General features: G+C 39.4%; 1 long non-coding RNA gene across 1 annotated transcript in view; it reads right to left on the bottom strand.

The window, feature by feature from the left end:
- Positions 1-3,950, bottom strand: part of LOC103467225 (uncharacterized) — a 99,901-nt gene extending 95,951 nt beyond the window's left edge. Inside the window, exons 1-2 of the long non-coding RNA XR_534050.1 lie at positions 3,759-3,950; positions 2,344-2,407 (exon numbers count right to left, since the gene is read on the bottom strand). This is a non-coding gene — a long non-coding RNA (uncharacterized LOC103467225). The remainder of the gene's footprint in view (positions 1-2,343; positions 2,408-3,758) is intronic.
- Positions 3,951-17,786: the final 13,836 nt, after the last annotated feature.

Here is a 17,786-nt window from a genome sequence, read left to right as displayed (position 1 = left end):
GGATTCGATGTAAGGGATGCAATTCACCTTGAACCTCCATTATATTGGATTTCTCTACTGGCTGATCAAGCATGCAAAAAGGACATTTCCTCAGCACTAAAATCAAAACAATAATGATGATTAAAAAAACATGTGCACTATTTGTGCTGGTATAACCGTACGTGTTGGAGGCTGTATACTTTTGCCAGGATAACACTATGGGTTGAGGCGACGGAAATTTGTATACAAAATCATTACACTGAGGGCAATTGATGAAGTTTATGTGCTGGGGAAACAAAAGTAATGGCTCCTGAAGCCTGTCAAATGCCACTAGGGATTACTGATGCTTATTTGACATCAAAGACCGGAGGTCCACAGCCAAGGTCAAACAGAAGAGGAATACACACGGGCTTAATTCTACACACCCCCTGACAGATGCAGATGGGTACTTATGAGACATGAGGCATTTAACTGACTGATCGGGCTGCGAGCAATAGAAATGTTGGATCGTACGTCGTTTAAACTGCGAGGTCCTAACCCAGTTTAGCAACCCCCACAGGCAGCAACCGCAGTCTGTTTAAGAGACAGATTACCTTAAAGTCAAAAGGATCAAATCAGATCAGATCTTTTTCCAGTCAGTGAACGCACCATACCCAAATGCATGTAAGAATGTGGAATTAACAACACTCTTCCGAGTGGATGCTGACACTGAAGGACGAAGGCTCAACGTTAGCCGTTTTGAGAGCGAGTGAGGCGTTTAGGAATGAGGTCAGAGGTAGACGTGTCAGAAAAAAAGGGAAGCAGATGAACAGTAACAGCTCTAATCTCACACTTGTGTATTTTTAAACCGTCCCCCATACCCTCCTTTAAAATGGACTCTGATTTACAGTGTACAGTCACACACTTTTAACTTTTTACTACATTTGCAGTTTTCTTTTAAGTGATGCTTATCACTTGATATTCATTTACAGCAAAGGGAAGCAAGCATTTCATGGCATGATGTTGACCTGTGCTTAAATAGCGTGTGTGACACTAAACTTCCTGTACAGATAACAGGAAGGACTAACATCTTACAGAAATTTTGATCTGATCTGTTTTGTCCTTTCGAGCATTCAACTTTTGTCTATTGCAGAGCAGTTTGGATTTTTAATCAGCCTTCTTGGAAATCGCAACGTTAGATTAGTCTGAGACTGCTGTTTTATCAATCCCAACAGTCACTTAAAAAGGATGTTGAAACCAGGGTCTAAAACATTAGTTCCTTAAACAATTTGAGAAAGAAATTTATATTATTTTTATTTTAAAATAAGTAAAGCTTTTTACAGTAACCACTCCCACATGCTCACAATGTGATTCTGCAGCTTCTCCTCATACAATTAGTAACTAATTGCAGCAGAAATACCAGAAAAAAAAGTTTTGAATTTTGCCCTGATATCTTCCTATGTTGCTGTTCCTAAAGGGAAACCACAATGAGCTAAAATCCAAATCAGCAGGCTAAAACTAAGAAACAGCCAATGATTGGATTTCTGAACATTGCATCTCCGGATCCAATTAAGACTCGTGAAACCTTAACAAGTTGATTGTAAGGGCTGTGACTGACTTATCGGTTGAAAGGGAGGCAGAGGGAGGAAGCGAATGAGGGGCAGCATGTTTGACAGATGGATACTGCAGCGTCTCATCAGAGTTGCAGAGAGATGAGAACCTGTACCATAAGGGCTGACAGTGAAGGCTGGCTGGTGTCCAGCTAGAGATGGACCTTCGCACAGCAGACACGTGCCGTCACAGCCGAGGGTTACACTGAGCGACGAGGAGCTGGAAACTCCTCGGACTTATGTCACTTTGCAGCTCTGTTTGTACAAAGCACTTAAAAAGTACATCTACAATGCACCTTCCGAAGCACTGAGCAGCACTACTGTGTGCCCTGCAGGGGTCACCTGCTGTTGGGTATTATATTTTGGTGACCTCAAAAAATAAAAGACATCACCAGAACAAACTTACCTTTAGACTGGCTAATGGTTTCTATTCAAAAAAACACACAAAATGCAAGCTAATTTCATGTCTAAACATGTGTTTTTTCAAAGCGTGCCTGTGTAAAGTGCCAAGTGTGTGCTCGCTCTGCATGCATGAATACATCTGCAACAGTTAGGCTGAACAGCTGCTGCATCGCAAGGATACAATGAAAAAAAAAGAAAAATACTTCAAAAGCGCACAGTGCACGCATAAATGCATCTTTTTTACATGAGAAAATGATCTGTTTTCAAGTGATTTGTAAAAAAAAAAAAAAAAAAAAAAAGCATAATAATAAATCACGGCATGAAAGGGACATCAGAAGCTGAAAAGCAAGGGGGGAAAAAAACTTTTGTTTACCTTTAGTTGTAATAGCAGTGGCATTTTTAATATGAAAGATGGCTTTCCATCTTCCTCCCCTGATCTGCTTAAACCAAAGACAAGAGGGAAAGGGAAAAAGGGTAATTAATTACTTTTGTGAGCTATTGCACAGGAGAGACAATAAACCTGCCTGGTCGCCATGGATATGACATATTTGCTCTGAAAACAACACAATAATTAGCAAAGGAGAAGGATCCGGCGAGAATATGAGAAATCCGGGCTTAAAGTGCCAGTGATCTATTCTTGTTCTCATTCGTATCCAGTGTTTATTATTATTATGAGTATGAATAATATAATAAACACAAGAAAGCATACAGAAGAAATTTATACATGCACAAGAGAACAAATGGTGACCTCTTTACAGAGGCATGTTCAATTAAATCTAAGATCATAAAGGTGTTTTGTACAGATCTAAACTAAGTGAACATGCAGGGAGCTCTGATAAGAGGTTTTTTTTTTCTTCAGCAGATGGAAGTCAGAAAAACTGTCACTGGAGGCTGGAGCTCTATGGGGAAATAGTGACCAGCATGAGAAACGAAAGAGGTTTACACAGCATTTTGTATAAAACATTTTAGCAATTATTAATATATCAATCAGTTATATTTTATTAAAAACTTTAGTGTCATTTGCACAAACTGTAAATAAAAAAAAACTGTTAAGACAACCATTTTTATCAGCTTAACTTCCGCTATTCGGGTTTTGAAAATTGATTGCATTTTTAGAAGTTCCCCTATTTACAGTAAATGACACTCTGCTAAGTCTTTACTACCTGTTTGGAGAAAACCAAGAGTTTCGACTAAAACTGTGACTTTCGGCGCACCAATAAAAGTCTCTTTATTTCTTTTTTTTTTTTTTTTTTTTTTTTTTTCTATTTTCAGTTCTTGGAGAAGTACGCGGCCTAAGCAACAATACGCAGAAAAACAAATAAGGGACAACATGTGCGTTTTATTTCTACTCCTTAGATTTACATTTCATAGAGGAGGAGCGCCTCGACTTGAGCGTAAAAAGTTGGATGTTTTTGTTTTTAGCTTCGAAACGGGACAGTTCACCTCCAGTTTCCCTCCATTCTCTAAGAGTCCCGACTTCCCTCTTATTGTGAATTATTAAAGTTTATTCGTGTGGCTGTATCTCCAGCCGTGCAGTGGGTTTCCTCAAGCTGGATGAGTCGCTCCAGACCGGCTGCTGCTGCGGTCGGCGCTGCCGCTCTAGCGAGACACGGACCGGGTTTACCGACAGGTCCTACAACCATATAATGTTACAGACTCCTTCGTATGTCCACACGTCCCTGTCACTGTTGGACACCGACACACTTTGATGTCATTTGCTGCCGAAGCGTGTTTTGGAAATGAAATGAGCGTGGAGAGTAGTTGAGAGGAAAAGGGAAACTCTCTTACCTGCGCTACTTCGCTGACTTCCAGTTAAAGGGACGTGTGTGGTTACGGTGTTCAGCTCTTGGCCGTTCATTAAAAAAAGGAAAAAACTTCCCACATAATTTTCTTGGGGTTTTTTAGGGTTTTATTGTAGCATTTTCTAATTTCTTACGGGGCAAGTCGCCCGGAAGATCTGCCCTGGAGACCGGCTCCAAGTGGGAAGAGGAGTCCTTTAATTGAATTTGTCGGTCTTCAAAGTGTTGCTCAGAAAACCTGAACTGGAGTATGAAGGTGTCAGTCAACTTGGCTTTGCAACTCAGGAAAGGCACTTTCTACTAAAACCTTATTTGATTCAGTCACTATTAATATTTATTTTTAGATCCTCTATCACAAAATCCTTGAGAAACACATGTTCAGATCAATAAATTACTTTTTTTTCCTTTTAATAAATTTAATTATTACTTTAAACCTAATGTGACAGAGAATAAAATTGGACTAGGTATTATAGATCCAAAAAACCCTAATCAGATTTAAGTTTTAAGTAATATTTCAATCTTTATTGTCTGTCGAGGATATAATTTTAACAAAATGAGCCAAATATTGGGGTGATGGCAATGTGGGCTTCCAACATCAAAGACTTGGAGCTCATCACTGAAGATAAACTGTCAAAATACCAGTGGAGACATGCAAACATCTGGTCAGCAATTATTAGAAGAGTTTGATCTGGGTAATGTCAACCCGGGTTTTCATATTGGTCTTGAGCACATGTACTTGATAAATGACTTTTAAGAAATTTACAACATACAGCATATATTAAATTTAATTGAAAAAAAAATCAATGAAAATATCTATCCATTGATTGTCTTCCGCTTAATAGGGGAGGCAGGTATGGAGGCCCAGACTTCCCTCTACCCAGCCACTTGGGCGAGCTCTCCTCCAGGGGAATCTCAAGGCGTTCCCAGGCCAGCAGAGAAACACAGTTCCTCCAGCATGTCCTGGGTCTTCCTCTGGCTCTCCTCCAGGTAGGACGTGCCTCTAACACAGCGTCCAGAGGGCATCCTAACAAGAAGCCCGAGCCACCTCAACAGGCACCTCTCGATGTGGAGAAGCAGTGGCTCTACTCTGAGTCCCTTCTGGATGACTAAGTTTCTCACCATATCCCTAACGAAGGTCTTGCATCTCTATACTACACCTATCTGTCTATCAATCTTCCGCTCCATTTCTCCCTAATTCGAGAATCTAAATAAACATAGTTCTTTGAAGCTGAAATTTCTTTTATGCTGTTTTATTAATTTTTACTGTCTTGTTAAAAACAAACCTGCCACCTACTGTACATGTTTCACACAGGAAGGGCATTGATGGTGGAATGGTCTCTACCTCCATTTCCTATGTGAACAATCACTGGCTTCTGTGTCAGTAATGATGGTCCAAATGTGACTATGGGTCATATTTAAATAACGTACCGTCCTATGATGTCGACATTGTTTAATATGATCAAAGTGTGTTTTGATTTTAGCCAGTCGAGCCAGAACTTTCCTCCAGTCGAGATCTGTTGGTAAATTCTGCTGTGTGCTGTCAGTTGTTTTCAAGAGTTCGTTGTGAAGTGATTCACACAAACTACAATTTTCTTTGACAATGTGGCTGGGACAATGCAATTAAAAGTAAAATAAACCCAAGTAGCTCCGTTCTCTAGACTGGGACAATTCATGGATACATGTTTTTTGCAGACAACAACAAAACACTTGTTTTTTTGCAGCAGCCATTATTGTACAGTGCATAAAACCATAAAATCAGCTGACCAAATATGCTTGTTTTTTAATAATGAAATGAGCAGAGCTCCGCTTGGGTAGGTGATGGGCCGGATTCAGCTGGGGTTGCTAGGCACCAACAAAACATTTACTTTTTGCCAAAAAGTGGCTGGAAGTTTTTTTTTTTGTTTTTTTTTTAGTTCTTTGACTGGTCCAAATAAAATACAACTTTGCTTAAGAGATGCCCTCTAACAATCCACAGCTTTTGAAACACACAATAAAAGAAGCAATGACAGAGTGAAACAAAACATAAATGCTGTAGAAGCTCTGTGATAATACCACAAATGGCTAACCCTTAGCTGCTACCAATAGTAAAGTTAGCATCTACTTGCATCTGCTAAACTTTACAGACTATTTCAGTTTTAGTCCGGACTGTGTTTAATCATCACAAGCCAAAAATCTAAAATATATAGTCTTATTAAATTCTACAATGCATTTTAAACTTTTTGCACAAAAACGCACAAAATATAAATTTTTTATTGTATTTTGGAAGCATATTTGAAATCAGAGATAAAACAGACACAAAATGCAATACCAGAACATGCCAAACATGGAAAAATATTTACATTACATAATGCAACTTTTTAAAATGTAATTTGTGAATGGTGAACTATTTACTCTATCTGTAACAATAAATTTAAAAAAACGTGTAGTTTTTAAAAAAATCATATTTTATTTTCATAAACCAAATACAGTGCATCATCTCATCACAATACCAAAGCACAGGTAATGCTCAGTTCACTCAAATCAAATTTTGTAAAACCCCCAAAAAATTTTAAAAATTGCTTTACCTGTTTCAAACTTAGGCATTTTCTGAGTAATGCACTGCTGAAGACACCTGTCATTTGACTAATGCAATACTGCAAGAAGAAAAGATGTCCTCCATTCATTCATCTTCCTGATCCACTTTATCCAAATCAGGGCCATGAACGACTTCTTCCAGCCCCCAGCTACAGTTCTATAAGGTTTGACACTGCAAAAATCAGCAATGTACACCAGATGTAACACAGACAAACAACACTCCACTCACATTCACACATGACACATTCCACAGAATTAAGCAGAAAACCAAAGTGTCTAAAGAAAACATGTACAGGCACAGGAAGAACCGTACAGACACTACACAAAATAAACTCAACTAAGGTTTAACGTTTTTGTCAAAAGAAAAGGCTTTCACTTTTATTCTCAGAGATTATTTGTTGCAGAACACATGGCTATTTGATTTATTATTATTGTTACAAAATTAAAAACTTTAACTATCTTCAAACAAGTAAAAAACCAAAGTCTTCACATGCTCCATCTTAAAACTTTAGCTATCTGTTTATATGACTCCACTGTCCCTCCTGTCTGTTTTCTTTCCTCCTCCCCTTTTCGGCTACCTTACCTACATCAATAATTTACTGTAAATTATTCTGTGCATGAGACTCCTTGAAGCTATTGCAGGAGCAAGACCCACAGGAATAGAGGGGCTGTGATAATGTATTTTAAACTTGAACTTTCCTTATCTAAATTCTGCAGTCTCGTGAACTATTGACAAACAGATTATTGCCAATTAGCAGTTTTGTGATGTGTCCCCTTGTACATAATAAAGAATCAAGAGGATCGATAGTAAAGTCAACTAACAAGGTAGACAGTGCCTTAAGCTCTTCCTTTAAGGTTTAGGATTCAAGGATCAAGACCCACTCCCCAGCTCATTGGTTGTGTTAGGGGATTTTTTTTTTGTTTTGCTATGATTCTGTCACATTTCCATTTTCATATCAGGGAACCTGACAAACCTTTGCACATCTTGTGAACCCAAAAGCATCTAACTGGATGAAATTTGAGGCTGAATAATTTTAATAGCAAACATTTTTGAGAGGATTAAAACATTCTGAAAGAATCTGGTCACCTCTCGGTGAATAGAAAACCTTTAACACGGGAGCACATGTAAATTGAAAAAATTTAGCAAAAAAATAAATAAATAAATAAAAAAATGTAAAAAAAGATTTATGAAGGTTCTTCTTTTATAAATTCATCTCCTTTTCTGTCACTGCATGGTATGCAATTACATTGCTTGTATATCCAGTGCAAGATGAGGCCTTCAAAACTCAAACGTTATCAAGAATTTCAAAGATCCCTCATAAGAAAACGCACCGTATATTTTCATTATTAAACTTTTGCTGCATTCTTTAACAAACCCACCACGGTGACTGCGGTTGTCCGAGCGCCCCATCCATCAGTGATTCTTCCTGATGTTGCAATACGATGATACAGAATAATAAAGAAGTAAGAAAGACCAGAAAATCAATAGATTATTCTGCAGATCACTTGATTCAGTAATGACCCAGTCCATTTATCGCCAGCCGTTTATTCATAAGGTGGCCCTCAAGGGCGTGCTCAGCCGACCCCTGCCCTACTGACTCCTTTGTCATTGGAACGACTGATTACAAAACATTAAAAACTGCTCACATGACATTCTGTTAGGAAAGACAAATAAGTATTAATTCATTAGAAGAGTTTAGTGTAATGTGGAACTTAAATTAGTTAAACAATTCAGTTTTATCCTGTAGTGCATGCAGTTTGGATGTTTGTTTTTTTTGTTTTTTTTTCCCACCTTCTTTGGCAGGAATTGTCATACCAGCTATGCATCAATTCATACCTACCTTGTCTTAAGCATTTTTTATACCAATTTTGACAGTCAATAATTTAAAATTACTTCCAATAATATATTCCTAATATAATGTCCGAAAATATGAGAAAATGCTGTTATGTATCTCTAATAAATTAAATCTACTAACAGGATGTTGCCTGTGTATTTTGACATGTATTTTGCTTCATCAGTAGACATGGGTTAGAGTGAAATATACACAGTAAAATCATTTTTGAGTAAATAGAAGTTAGTTAACACAAATATTTGGAACAAAAATGTGCTGCATGGTATAACTGTCCTTAGAAAACTATGCTCTCGACTCACGCTTTTGAATTGCGCTCTCACATCACGCTGTCAAAACTGCTCTCTCGGATCACTTGTCTCCAAGAAATTTGATTGGTTATGAAATTGGTGGGAATTTTGACAATTTACATAACTTCAACAAGTTCATAATGGCCGCCTTTTTGTGATAAAGATTCACTCAGTGGGAGACAGCGTCACTCCTGCTCAGTAGCTGTACTGCAACTCAGGACGTGATCTGTTCATGATGTGGTACAGCACCACAGCAAAACTCGCATAGCATAGGCCCAGATTTAGGTGGGCTGCCTGGTCCTGCTGCTTTACAGACATACACTACTCATAGTAAGAATGGTGGGTTTCTTCCAGCGTCCACAACAAAACTGTCTGCATTCCAGTAACTTAAAACACTGTATTTCTATGCAGCCAAGTTAGCACTTCATGAACCATTTATACATCAACATAAAGAACTACCTTTTTACCTTTTGTTGCCAGTGAAGCACAAGACCAGTTCACATCTAACTAGGCAAAAGGATGTGGCCAGTGGCCAATCCAAATAAAGCTTTTATCACCAGGAAGGTAGGAATTTTAGTTTTATTTAACCATTGGCAGTGCAGGCCAATTTGAGCATGCCTGTAACCTATACTGCAATAAACCTAAATTTGACACCCACACGCTAAAACTGAAAACTAGAGATACTACTTTTTCTTTTTTTTTTTTTTTTGCATCGGCTCGGACAATATTTTGAAGAATTTTAAGTTTGAAATATCTGTGCCCAGCTCACATGTGTAAAAAGTGCCATTAGTAGGCTCAGATCTTTATGTAGCTTAAGCGCTGGCCTGGTGATGTCTAAAAATACTGTAAACTATATTTTACTCTGGCTGTATGACAGTGACAGTTAGTTGGATAAGAAATTTGATGAGCAGATGAGAACATGGTACAGTTGTGAATTTCCTCCTGTGTTATTTTATGACAACTAAACCACCGACTTCTTTGTAATTCCTTTATTAACTTTCCCTAATTTGTGATTGTGACCCATAAATGACTAATGTTTTACCTCATCTGCTTGTCTCTGATTGGCACAGTTCACAACAACTCAGAATCTTCATTTGTAACTTAAAAAACTCAGACGAACCTGAGATTCAAAAACCAAATTACCCTTTTAATTGCCTGAAAGTTATTTTTTAAAGTTTTTATTAAAATACATGGTTTCACTTGGGTTGTACTTCAAATTCAAAACATTAAGTTTTCATGATACTTTTCTGGAGGAGAGGTTTATCCCATGCAGCTCTTTTAGTCACACCCCTGCTGTCTCTCCTCTAAAGACATCCTGTTTTGACCTATGAGATGTGAAATTGCTATAAAACGTGTAATCTGACTCTGTGTAACATTTGTTCCAGAATGTCAGGCCTTTCATCTGAGAGTGTAATGCCAAACATTTATTGCTGTAATTTGCAGCCAATACACCCCAAGAGTCATTCAGGTGTGAAGAAAGTAAGCTGGCACACTGAAGCGCCTTTTTCCAGTATTCTATTAAATTCCAATTATCGCCCCCTCACTGCTTATTGAGCACTGGTTTCTTAGATTTACTAAACAATTTGTCGAAAATTTAACAGCTTTAAAAAGTTGTTACATAATAAAAGAAAAAAAAAACAGAATAAAAATGATTGCAGCTGTCTGACAGTTATGTGTGTTTGACAGCAATATCAGCTCAAATGCCCATTTTACTGTCATCAAAATAAGTTTCAAATTGCAAGTAAGTGATACTATATCACTCTGGGCCACAAGAAGATAGTTAAATATAAAGTGTTGGGAAGTTTAGAAGAAAGAGGAGTCAAACTGGCTTATGTTTTACTAGGACACTAGATCCATGCTGCTACAAAAATGTTTTCTCTGGCTGTAAAACTTTGCTCAAAAACTTTAAAGCTTTGTTGTTCTTTTTTTTGTTGTTGAAAAAATGAATAATTTTGGCGAGTGGAAAAGACGAGCGCGCCTCCGCGGGCGACTGAACTGCACACTTGCACGAGACTGATCAAGGTCGACTTATTTTCAGTCACATTGCATGAAGGAGCCAATGAAGTGGCGTTTGCCTTAATTAAATGAAGACATGCACAAATGTCCTTTAGCAGGTGGCCGTCTTCTGGAAGGTAACTGTGGTGGCAGCTGCCTATGTATGGTAAACAGAGAGCATTTTTGAAAAGTGGTGGTGACTAGTAGGAAGAGGAGGAGGGCGGGAGGAAGGTTGGACAGCTGTCACCATGCCCACCTCGCTGTGCTGACGTGGAGCTAAAGCCCAATCAAGCTTTTGTATATATTTTTCCAGAACATTTCAGCGCTGTGTACACCTCGGGTTTGAGGCGGCACAGAGGCACATTCGGTGTGACAGATGCACACAGCAGCACCATGAGCAGCAGAGGACAGGAGCTGCAGAACATCAGCCTGTGAATACAGAACCTGGTAAAAAGAAGAAAAATAAAAACGAAACTCTTTCTTATTTTGCCATTTTGCCTCGCCTCAGATTTCAATGGATTTTATTGGGATTTTCTGTCACAGACTGACACTGACTAGACCATTCTGACAAAAAGCTATTATTTGATCTACATAATCCCAATGTAGCTCTGGTTGTATGTTGAGGGTTGTTCACTGCTGCTCTATATCTATTACCTGTCTCAGTCAAATAAGAGTTTTCCCACAGCATAATGCTGCCACCATTCTTTTTTGCACTTTGTTTCACGTGTTTGCTTTGCTCCCTGCTTCCCTCTTCCAGCTCCAACATATTCACTAAATAAACAGACATTTTTACATTTTTATTTACCAAAAATGTCAAAAACAATGGACACTTTTTCTTCTGCTTCACTATTTGCTTCCTTGTGTGTATATGTCACATAAAACCCCGCCGAAAGACGTCAAGGTGTGTGGTTTAAACTTGAACAAATGCAGCGGGCGGGGTGGAATTTCTTTCAGAGAAAAATGTCACATTTGTCTGTTTAACAAGCACAAAGCATTCAGATACAAACATTGTTTAAACGTCTCCCTGATCCTTGTTGTCTGCCTCTTCACTCATGGCGGCAATATGATTTCTCCATCTAAGATATTTACATGTTTAGCCGGCAAACAATGAGAGGTAGGTGGCTACTTCCTCAATCACTTCCAACAGGAAATTAACATGTGGGTCCTCCGCGAAAACCGCCGTATCGCGGCAATCTCAACTTTTCCAGAGACAAACTGTATATTCTCAAATAAGAGACCCATTTAGGTCTGTGTTCAAAGCTCATTGTGTGCGGCGATATCTCAGAAAAAAATAATTACAGAAGCTGTAGTCACGTGCTCAAAGTGAGAGCCAGAGAAAGAGAGAGAGAGAGAGAGAAAGAGAGAAAAAAAGAAAACAAATCCTTTCGTCAACAACAGTGCTGGCCACCACACCATATGGTGATGATAAGACGAGCAGGTAAAATCTAATTTTAATAAATTCCTAATCAGCTTGGAAGACCACTGAAACAACATAGTTAATGCAAATGTGTAGAGTCAGCAAGGTCTTCCACAGCTGCGTTTTTTAATAAGATTTGAGAGGCATTACAACGGCACTGCAGTCAATGTCACGTTGAGCAGCTCCTTCTGTCTGTAACTCCTGCAGAGGGGGGGGTTGAGAAAAAGATCAGACAAATAAGGGAGGCAAGAGGAGGAAAACATGGTCATCTGTTTCAAAAGAGCTGAAATCTGATCTCTGGAGAGGGTGAGAGAGGCATATTTGGAGGTACTGTATGGCACATATCATCTCCCTGTGATCATTCACGCTTTCTAATTACAGAAGGTGAAGAGGGCCATAATTTTATCGTATTTGTTTTGCATCACTGCAAAAATAGAAAATGAGGGCTCGCCAAGCTGCACCAATTTACTTCATTTCGACCTTGATTAAAAGAAAATTAATTGCCACATCTCTCATTATGTTGCAAGCAGCATTTGGTGACGTGAATGCGGGGGGAATAAATATTAAAATAAAAGGCGACGGCTCAAAAGGGAGATGACCCGGTTGTTTCAAGAAATGTACATGTTGCTTTAATGTTCTTTCTGTTGCAGATGTTTCATATCACTTTTTTGGGTTCATTGTAGTTTCTTTTAGAAAACAGAGAAACTGAACCTGTTTACTTCCAAAGTTATCAGAACCCATTTGACTTTTTCACATCCCTAATGTGTAATTTGAAATGGACTGTGTTCAGCAATTACAGCTGCAAAAACTTTGAGGTACAGTGGAAAGTATTCTGACCCCTTTAAATTTTCTGCTCTTTGTTTCATTGCTAAAATCCAAAAAGTTATATTATTTCTCATTAATGTACACTCAGCATCCCATCTTGCCTGAAAACCCCCCAGAAATCTAAAAAATGTTATCAATTTATTTTAAAAAGAAAAATAGAAATATTTGTATCATGTAATTTCTGGTGGTGTTTTTAGCATCTTTGTCCTGCTGGAAGGTGAATGACCATCCGATGTATTTTTGCCAGGAAAATAGACATTTTATAGCTTTTCTTTTAACATGGTTTTCTTACTGCTTTCTAAATAAGTGCTTCACCCACCGGAGTTGTGGATGTCCGCAGCTCCTCCAGAGTTACTGCGGTCTTCTTGGCTGGTTTTCTGATTAAGGCTCCCATTGCTTTACATGTCTTTTTAGCTCACCATCATTTTCAGCTGGTGAGCTGGACGGAGCTCTGTGAGATGTTCAGAGCTTGAGATATATATTTTTTTTTTTACAAGCAAACTCTGCTTCAGACTTCTCCACGTCTTTCTCCTTGACCTGTCTGCTGTGTTCTTTGGGCTTCATGATGCTCATTGTTCACTGACATTTCTGACGCCTTCACATAATAAACTGGATTAATGCTGAGATTAGATTAGGAAAAGGTGGACTTTAATTGCAATCCATGAGACTTCTCACCAAGATGTTATTTTTGGGTATCAGTGTAAAGGGAGCTGAATACAAATTGCATGCCACACTTTTTATATTCTTTATCCTCCAAACTACGAATCATCTCTACTTCTATTTCAGAGTCATACACCGCTTTGTGTTGGTCTAAATCCTAAAGAAGTACATTTAATTTTGCGGTTGTAACCTGACAAAAACATGAAACAGTTTGAGGGATATCAATGTTTTAGCAAAGCACTGGAAATCCTGTTCAGACTCCACCAGCCTTCGCGTCTCCTCCTCTCCCCGGGGCAACACATGTCTCGATGGATCAACTTCTGGAGTTTTCAGTAACCCGCGGTGTGTGATTACATGAGAATTTGTCCCAGAGAGGGCTTCCAGGAGGAGCAAAATGCTAAATGCTATTTTTGAACTGAAATTCGCCATCAAGCGGCTGCACCTGTTTCCCTGGGAGAGTAAACAGACCAGACACTTGACGGAGAAAGGCCCGTCCCCTAACACGCACCAAAATCTGAAATATTTATTAGCTTCTGACACTCTTTAAAGTCGCAGCCCGGGACAAAGAGTACCCTGTTCCTCTTGCACTTGTTGGCTATACATGACATCCCGTCCCTCTGCCTCACCCTGCCGCTCTGGCTGCTCATGTGACCGCGGGGACAGAGGCAGGTTGACCCTACACCTATTTGCGGTTGGGTCCAATGAAAAGGTCTAAAACTCTGTGTTCTGGTGTGAACATGTCCCATGTTAATATTTCATGGTCAGTCTTGAACTTGCAGGCGAGCGCGGGGGCGCCGGGATCACTATTTGCCATGCCTCGTCAAGCCAGCCGTCGTGACAGCGATGGGGACATTTGAATAATTGATTGAAATAATGTAAAGTAATCTGGCCAGCTTTCATTCTTGGCTCACCTTCCCCTAATTCTGAGATGGCTCTCAGTTGACAGGGGACAGTAGGGACATTTAAGGACATGGGAGTAACATGGAGGAGGACATTTTACCCACCATTACCCATCGTCTCTTGTTTCTCAACTGGTCTTAACGGTGAAGTTGTGGTAAATAAAATGCCGTGTTACACCCGCCCCTCAATGAGGCATGCAATCTGTAATATGAGCAAGAATGCACGCTTGTCTTTGTGCGTAATATAAATGTGTAGCGCTTTGCTGCTACTTCATGGGAGATTTAAGGAAATCGCTTCCCCTTTTGTTCCCTTATCCTCCACTTCTTCCTTGCTTGACTTAATAATTTTCACAAATAAAATAAAACCTGCATTAAAGCCTTTTGGTCATGCATGACAAAGCATCCTTACTCACTGAGTTTGAGCAACCAGACAGCTGTTACACTCACAGAGGGAGAGTTTAGAAGAGAAGATGACTGAGAGTAAGAGGGAGTAACATTTCCAGGGCTTTTCAAAAGTATTCACGCCCCTCGAACGTTTTCTCGCCTTGTCGTTTCAGAACCCTGAAGTTCAAAATGTGTTTTATTGGAAATTTGAGTGACAGAGCAACACAAATCGGTCTGTCACAGTGAAAAAGTCGTCTGGAGTGAGCTATACATCAGCATTAAGCCTTTTTACTCTGAAACCCCAAAATAAAATTATATAATTTCCTGTTCCTTATGTACATTCATGATGAATGCAGCAGTGCTGTGAAGGTCTAAGAGGTTTTGTCATAGGAAAGCTGTGAGCAAACAGCATCATGAAGCTCAAAATGGAACTTTTTGACCAACATGTAAAATTGACACATCATTCCCATGATTTAAACATATAAGTGGCAGCATCATGCTGCGGGCTTGCTTTTCTTTATCAGAGACAACAAAACTGGTCAAAGTTGGGGGGCATGCAGCCAGACGGGGTTGGCGGTTTACCCTCCAGCAGGATAATAACACTAAACCTACGACCAGAGCTCTGATAAACTGGATTGGATCGACGTAAATGTATGTGGAAAAATGGTCCAGTCAAAGCCCAGAGCCAGATCTCACAGGCTTTGGACAGACTTTGGCTGGATTGGATAGACTGATCACAGATCCAATCTATCCAATCTATTTTGCCAAGAATTAAAACAATATCAGTCACTACAACTGCAACCAAACGTGATTACACAAAGTATTTGTTCAGTGGAGCTGAATATAAATGCACAACACACTTTTGAGATGTTAAGAGATTTTCTTTACACTTCAAACTTGGTGTTAGTGTTTGTCTATATTACTCAAAGTCATATATGATGAAAATGTTCATCATATATGACGCATAATGAAAAAAATCATGAAAAACATGTAATGATCTTTGATTTTGTTGCGACTTTGGCCCTCGTCGGGGACCGTCCCCCTTTAAAAACTTTCTGCAGTCACAACCGACTGTAAGAAGCTTTTGTGACTGTCGAGAGTCTGGATGTAAGAGCTCTTCACACTTTAAGGTCTCCTGAAGGCTAAACCATTCAAATATTGTTTAATTAATGCTGGCGACTGAAAAAGACGAACACAGCCGTAATTTTTTTTTAAAAAGCAAAAAGGAACATATGATCTACTTGCAGCTTGTACCTGGCGGGCGTTTGGCTCTCGGTTAATAAGTGCTTAACTCCAGTTTTCCCTCACTCGCCGAGAACGTTCTTAACAAGTAACAGCTAATAGATTTGTTCTTAAGTCTGACTCTGGGTGTCCTTCAGGATTTCACTGCAAGCTTCTGCAGGCATTTGCTGAAACACCGCGAGGACGCACGGCGTTCCTCACGGTGTTCTGGCGGGTACAGCAAATCACCTGATAGGCTGTTTATCCTTGAAAGCTTCATTGAATACCTAAAACTCCCCTGGCAGGAGCGCAACTTGACATGTCTGTCCTCGCTACAGCTGCTATTGTGTGCACAAACGGGTGTCATTTAACACACCGCCATAATTCAGAGAGCATGTGAAAAAAGAAAACAAAAGGAAAGTTGAAAAAAAAAAAACGAAAACGTAATCACATGCAGGGGTGCAGTTTGTCTTTGATATGGCAGCCAATAGTTCATCCACTCCTCCTCTCTTATAGCAAATAGCGGGCAGCCACTGAAAGTGTTCAGTTTTAGGACATAGGGGTCACACCTGTTGTGGAATATGATAGAAGGCTTATTTATAAACTTTCTGAGCTCTAAATTCCTCCTTCAGAGAAAACGCTGACACGCAGAGGGCGAGGGGAAACGGGGGGGAGCGGAGGGGGGGCTGAAAAGTTGGTTTAAAAGCTCAGCAGCAAACGTACAAGCAGGAGAAATGAGCAAGACACAAACTCATCGCACAAAGTCACACGTTTTGGGTGAAAGAACAGGACCTTCGCATTCAATCAGAGCCATTTCTGTTTAGACTTTTTGCTGAGTATGCGCCGTAAAGCATGCAGTTTTAAAACAAACATATAATGCACAACATAATACACGTCTGAGCTACGTGTCGTCCGGCGGCGCTCTCCTCTCAACTGCTACCGCTGTGAAAACACTCTTTAAATCATGTCACTTTGTGTATTCGGAGTGACCTTCACTGAGTCTTGGTGGTAATTTGAAAAGCAAACACCACACAAGGATGGCTTCTGCTAGACGCTGTGCTTTGTTCCCTAAAAAAGGCAAAAAGGTGCCGTTGGGCCCATGGCGGAGCGTCTGAACGTACTGCCTAAATTTAGGTGATGAGTTATGGCTCAGGAGATATCTGTGTGGACTCCTGTGAAGGATGAAAAGGTCGGACAATGCAGAGTGGATTCTGAGAGGAAGAGGGGAGAAGTTATGGCTGTGGGGGAGAGATGTGAAGTGACTGAATGGCACGACAGGTACAGCTTGGTGAACGTCCGACAAAGAAACCTTTTGCAGTTGGAACTTTTTTTTTTTTCACGTTTTAACATAACCGGGTGTATTAATTGTTACACATATCCTGGGTAATCTTTTATTTAGTTGCAGTTTCTTGAAAAACTAATCATACTCTGTGAAGATTTTTGCATTTTGCCTCTTTACTGTCTCAAGTCTGAATGCATTTTCAGGGATTTTCAAAAACTTTAAAGCTGGAAGAAAACGTCATATGGTTTTCAGTTGGTGTTCTTATTTTTTTTTTTTTAAGCAAAACTCAAAAAAATGTTAAGTATTTTGGTATTTATTTTTACTTTAACACTTCTTAATAATGCCTTCAGAAGTCACCTCATTTGTAAATGGAGTCTGTTAGTGAGTATTTATCATCTCAGTAAAAATCCACCTGTTCTGTTTTTGGCCTCAGGCAAGATGTGAGACAACATTAAGAAACACTACATACACACTAACGTTTAAAAGCTGGATTAAGTTAAAAACAATGTTCACTACTTTGAACGTCTCAGCTCATCATCCAGAAATGGAGATGGTGACACGGCCTTCAAGCTAAGCTGACAGGGTGGTGGCAGCATCATGGTGTGGGGATGTTTTTTTAC

The sequence above is a fragment of the Poecilia reticulata genome, linkage group LG7, assembly GCF_000633615.1.
Source record: "Poecilia reticulata strain Guanapo linkage group LG7, Guppy_female_1.0+MT, whole genome shotgun sequence".
NCBI lineage: Eukaryota > Metazoa > Chordata > Actinopteri > Cyprinodontiformes > Poeciliidae > Poecilia > Poecilia reticulata.
The sequence above is the reverse complement of the archived record's forward strand: the minus strand, read 5'-3'. Positions and strand labels throughout refer to the sequence as shown.